This window comes from Acomys russatus, chromosome 16 (genome assembly GCF_903995435.1).
Source record: "Acomys russatus chromosome 16, mAcoRus1.1, whole genome shotgun sequence".
In the NCBI taxonomy this organism is placed as follows: Eukaryota; Metazoa; Chordata; class Mammalia; order Rodentia; family Muridae; genus Acomys; species Acomys russatus.
In genome coordinates, this window is record NC_067152.1 from 5,846,847 (window position 1) to 5,852,971 (window position 6,125).

The 6,125-nt window shown below is 41.8% G+C and overlaps 1 non-coding gene across 1 annotated transcript; it reads right to left on the bottom strand.

Moving 5' to 3' along the window:
* Nucleotides 1-1,048: 1,048 nt before the first annotated feature.
* LOC127200934 (U6 spliceosomal RNA) lies at nt 1,049-1,155 on the bottom strand. The gene has a single exon (XR_007832150.1). It is a non-coding gene; the product is annotated as a U6 spliceosomal RNA (small nuclear RNA).
* Between the last annotated feature and the right edge of the window lie 4,970 nt (nt 1,156-6,125).

Genomic DNA, 6,125 nt, shown 5'->3' on the forward strand with positions numbered 1-6,125 from the left:
TTAAAAGAAACCAAAATTCCAAAATTCTCAAAAATGTCACTACAATGAGAGCCTATCTCAAAAAAATAAAACAGAACTAGCAACAACAAAAATAGCCATTTATTTTTTATTGTCAACCTCTGTGTCTGACCTAACATACATTTTCAGTATTAACTCAGGCTAACCAATTGGATTACTATGTTACTCTTGACATATTATTTTTAAATTAGATCTATTTATCTGTCTATCTATCTATCTATCCATCTATCTATCTATGTATTTTGTTTTTTTGGAGACAGGGTTTCTTTGTGTAGCCCTGGCTATCCTGGAGCTCTTCTCTGTAGACCAGGCTGACCTCAAACTCAGAGATTCGCCTACCTCTGCTTCCTGAGTACTCGGTTTAGAGGATTAAAAGCGTGCTTCATGGCTGGCCACCTGGATTAGATGTATTTTATTTTATTTAGAGGCAGAGGCAAGAGGATCCTTGTGAGTTAGAGACCAGTATGAGTTTTAAGGCAGACAGGTCTACATAGTGAGACCTTGTTTCAAATAATAAAAAGTTAAGATGTAACAAACGAAAAGCTCTGGGATGCTTCCTCACACTTCTCTTACCTTACAGTAACTTTGATTCTCGGGAGGCAGAGGCAGGCAGATCGCTGTGAGTTCGAGGCCAGCCTGGTCTACAAAGTGAGTCCAGGATGGCCAAGGCTATGCAGAGAAACCCTGTCTCGAAAAACAAAAACAAAAACAAAACAAAACAAAAAACTTTGATTCTTGACTCTTGCTAAGGACACCTAAAGATCTGGGTTAGCTCTTCTCCAATCATACAAAAGCAACCAGTGTTCTGTAGGCATAAGGTTATTGTGTAGTTTAAATTCTGATTTCCTGTCTAAATGTTGTGTAAATGCTGCCCCCCAATTGTCTCCCTGTCCTTGCTGGTGCCATAGTTTGTGCAGAACCCCTGGGCCCAGATCTGCCCATCATAATGTTCTACTTGTAGGTTTCTAGGACCCTCTGGATCCTTCTATTTCCTCATTCTCCCATGCTTCTCTCGCCTAGAGTCCCCCCCCAAAATATGGAATGCTTCACAAATTTGCGTGTCATCCTTGCGCAGGGGCCATGCTAATCTTCTCTGTATCGGTCCAATTTTAGTATATGTGCTGCCGAAGCGGGCACAACCCCACTGTTTTTGATTCTCTGTCTCTGTCTCTTTCCTGGCCAGATGCCATCTCCTAGCTATGTTCAGTCTATTTTTTTCCTCTCTCTCTCTGTTCTGGACTCTTCTAGATGCTTCTGGCCGTGCTCTCTCATATCTATAATAAAAACCTTCAGCCGGGGATGTTGGGTCTTTGTGTGGTTTAGGCGTTAAGGTGACTGTGGCCCCACAGAAAGTTTGTCAGTGTTCCTTCTGTTTCTATTTTGTGGAGGAGTTTGAGGAGTATTGGTATTAGCTCTGCTTTGAAAGTCTGGTAGGGGGCTGGAGAGATGGCTCAGTGGTTAAAAGCACTGCCTGCTCTTCCAAAGGACCCGGATTCAATTCCCAGCACCCACATGGCAGCTCACAACTGTCTGTAATTCCAAGATTCTGACACCCTCACACCAACACACATAAATTAAAATTAAATAAAATATAAAAAAAAAGAAAGTCTGGTAGAATTCTGTGCTAAAACCATCTGGCCCAGGGATTTTTTTTTTTTTTTTTTTTTTTTTTTTGTGCTGGGAGACTTTTGATGACTGCTTCTATGTTATAGGTCTATTTAAATTGTTTACATGATCTTGATTTAACATTGGTAAGTGGTATCTATCAAGAAGACTGTCCATTTTGTTTAGATTTTCCAATTTTGTAGAGTACAGCTTCTTGAAGTAAGACCTAATGATTCTTTGGATTTTTTTCAGTGTCTGTTTTTATGTTCCCTTTTCATTTCTGATTTTGTTAATTTGGGTACTGTCTCTCTCTGTCTTTTGGTTAAGTTGGCTAAGTGTTTGTCTATCTTGTTGATTTTCTCAAAGAGCCAGCTCTTGGTTTTATTAATTCTTTGTATTGTTGTCTTTGTTTCTAATTTATTGATTTCATCTCTGAGTTTGATTATTTCCTGTCATCTACTCCTCTTGGGTGTGTTTGCTTCTTTTTGCTCTAGAGCTTTCAGGTGTGCTTTTAAACTGCTTGCATGAGCTCTCTTCAATTTCTCTATGAAGGCACTTAGTGCTATGAACTTTCCTCTCATCACTGCCTTCACTGTGTCCCATAGGTTTGGGTATGTTGTGCCTTCATTTTCACTGAATTCTAGGAAGTCTTTAATTTTTTTTTTATTTCCTCCCTGACCCAGTGGTCATTGAGTGGAGTGTTTGTTATTCAGTTTCCATGAGTTTGTAGGCTTCTGTTGTTTCTGTTGTTGTTGAAGTCCAGCTTTGATCCATGGTGGTCTGAGGAAACACGAGGTGTTATTTCAATTTTCTAGTATCTGTTGAGGCTTGCTTTGTGACTGACTATGTGGTCAGTTTTGGAGAAGGTTCCATGAGGTGCTGGGAAGGTGTATTCTTTTATGTTTGGATGGAATATTTTGTAGATATCTGTTAGGTCCATTTGATTCATGGCATTAATGAGTTTTGTTAGTTCTTTGTTTGATTTCTGTCTCGATGACCTGTCCATTGGTGAGAGAGAGGTGTTGAAGTCCCCTGCTATTAATGTGTGAGGTTCAATGTGTAATTTAAGCTTCAGCACCCTTTTTCTTTTACGAATATGGGTGCCCTTACATTCGAGGCATAGATGTTTAGAATTGAGATGTCATCTTGGTGGGTTTTTCCTTTGATGACTATAAAGTGCCCTTCCCCATATCTTTTGGTTAATTTTGGTAGAAAGTCTATTTTATTAGAATGTCTACTCTAGCTTGTTTCTTGGGTCTGCTTGCTTTTTCCATCCCTTTACTCTGAGGTAATGTCTATCTTTGTTGCTGAGATATGTTTCTTTTTTCTTTCTCTCTTTCTTTCTTTTTCTTTTTCTTTTTTTGGTTTTTCAAGACAGGGTTTCTCTGTGTAACAGCTCTAGCTGCCCTGGAACTCATTCTGTAGACCAGGCCTGCCTTGAACTCACAGAGATCCTCCTGCCTCTGCCTCCCAAGTGCTGGGATTAAAACCATGCACCACCACTGCCTGGCGAGGTATGTTTCTTATATGTAGCAGAATGATGTCAGTGCCTTTTTATTGGTGAATTGAGACCACTGGTGTAGAGTGATACTAACGGCCAATGATTGTTAATTCTTGTTACTTTGATGTTTGTGGCGTTGGTGTACGCTTCTTTTCTTTTGTTTTGCTGGTGTGGAATTATTTCTTTTATTTTCTTGGATGTAGTTAACCTCCTTGGGTTGGAGTTTTCCTTCTAGTATTTTCTATAGGGCTGAGTTTATGGATAGATATCATTTAAATTTGGTTTTGTCTTGGAATATTTTGTTTTCTCAATCTATGGTGATTGAGAGTTTTGCTGGGTATAATAGTTTAGGTTGGCATCTATGGTCTTTTAGAGACTGCAAGACATCCATCCAGGCAATCCCTGGATTTGCTGAACATCTAATGTACATCAGTCTGGCCAGGTGGAAGAAAGAATTCAACACTTACATGAGATGGCAGAAACTCCATGGCTTCCAGGGACCAACTCTTTTGCCCAACTCTTAGGCTCCAGGCTCTTACATCTCCTTGTCCCACTGATTTTCATGCTCCCTGCAACAACGATTGCTCCCTGTCTTTTCAGGTCCTTCAGGAAAGAATTGTCAAAATTACCCAATGGTCTGTAAACCAGATGTTTATGATGTAACTTCCTGTTGTCTCTACTGCCATCTTTTGCCTAAGCCCTTTCTTTGGACCAGCAGTTGCAGAAGAGATTATGTTGCCCCTTATCATCAACGTGAGCTGAAATGTCAGGTCCAAAGGGGACTTCAATTCCTCAAACTCCAAAAGGCAGTCCAGATTGTTGTGATTTAAGCAGCTAACACATTCTGTAAGATCTCACATGAGAGATTTATTGGGATGTGGTAATTGGGGGCTGCCTCTGGGTGAAGGAGTAAGAGGAAAGAAAACAGGGCGGGGAGGCACTGGCTTTTTATATGTGGATATAGCACATATGTTTGTTTGTTTGTGTTTTGTTTTGTTTTGTTTTTTTTGTTTTGTTTTGTTTTTCAAGACAAGGTTTCTCTGTGCAGCCTTGGCTGTCCTGGATTTACTTTGTAGATCAGGCTGGCCTTGAACTCACATCAATCCGCCTGCCTCTGCCTCCGGAGTGCTGGGATTAAAGGGCTTGGTTTTGTTTCTCAAGACAGGGATTTTTCTGTGTTTCCCTGGCTGTCCTAGAACTCACTCTGCAGACCAGGCTAGCCTCAGTCAAATTGAGTGCTGGCTTTAAAGGTGTGCATCACAGTGCTTGGCTTGATTTTTTTTCTTCAGTTGTCCAATTACCATCTTTTTCCTGTGGTACTGAGGGTTAAGGTCTCACACATGCTTGACAAGTGCTATTCCCTAGGCTACGTCTCCTATGTTGTCAGCAAGATAGGCTCCCTCACTCCCTCTTGCCTCAGCCTCTTTACAGGCCAGGGAGAGGGACCATATGGTTCCTTCTCCATCTCTGCAGACTAAACAAAGATGCACGAGCCTTTGCTAAGGACATGAATCTTTTTTAATGTTACTTAAAATAAATTATGTATTTATTTGTCTTATGTGGGGATGGAAAGATGGCTTACCCTTTAAGACTAGGTTCATAACCAAAATGTTTGTCTTCTGTGTATGTTTTGTCTGCATGTATGTCTGTGCACCACATGCATGCAGTGCCCATGGAGACCAGCAGAGGGTGTTGGATTTCTTGGGATTGAACTCAGGAGGCAGAGGCAGGCGGATCTCTGCGAGTTCGAGGCCAGCCTGGTCTACAAAGCGAGTCCAGGACAGCCAAGGCTACACAGAGAGACCCTGTCTCGAAAAACCGAAAGAGGAAAACGTAAAAAACAAACAAACAAAAAACAAAACAGAAAACCCCCAAAAGCCAAAGACGATTGTGACTCCAGTTAAAGAGGATCCAATGCCCTTTTCTGACCTACGAAGGCATCAAGCGCGTACGTGTTGCACACACATAAAACATACATAAATGCAGGCAATCAATGCTTACACAAAGTAAAACAAACCTAAAAACAATTTAAAAATAGCATGACAGCTTCTATCTCACCCTTTCAAACACACACACACACACACACACACACACACACACACACACACAGAGCAGCCATCTTGCTGCAGAAACCTTTTTCTTTTTTTTTTTTTTAAGACTACACACAGCAGTGGCCACACAGCCTCCATGGCAGCCCTACTGACACTCTCGAGTTCCATACTCATTCTCCAACATAGCAAAATTTATTTAAAAAAAAATTTTTTTTTGTTTGCTTGTTTGTTTGTTTTTGAGTCAGAGTTTCTCTGTGGATATCCCTGGATGCCCTGGAACTCTGTGGACCAGGCTGGCCTCGAACTCCCAGAGATCTGCCTGCCTCTGCCTCCCGAGTGCTGGGATCAAAGATGTGCGCCACTACCACCCAGCATTTTTTAAAACCATCTTTAAGGGAATATTCATACTTCTGCACTAGACTCAACTCAGCAAGGGCATGCCACCCCAGACTGCACAAAGACAGCCTTACTGGGTTTCCATCTATGGACTCTCCACCCCGACCTTCTCTCTGGGTAGAGGACTCAGCCTTGGTTGCATGTCTCAGCACCCATTGTAAGGGCCACACGACTGCTGACATAGCAAGAAGGCACGCTATCTTAGAACACACAGGGAACGGTGGCCATTTCTGGATTCCTCCAGGTGCTCCACCCCCAGTTGCATGCCTTGCTACCCCCAAACAGGACCATACAATCATTCCTTCCCGACTCACTTTCGATTCTGTTGGCCCCTGTTCAGGTACCAGCTGTGTTGTGTGACACTATTCCTGGAAAGGTGAACAAACAGCTACAGTCCCCAGGTTGGGAACTGGTGACAGACCTAAGGAGAGTGACTACAAAAGTCCAGTTTGATGAACTAATGAGTTTATTTATTTATTTACTCTTGGGGAGTGTTACTCACAGAAATATGGATGAGGAGTTACTTGCAGGAAAAGAAATGACAGCTGCATCAC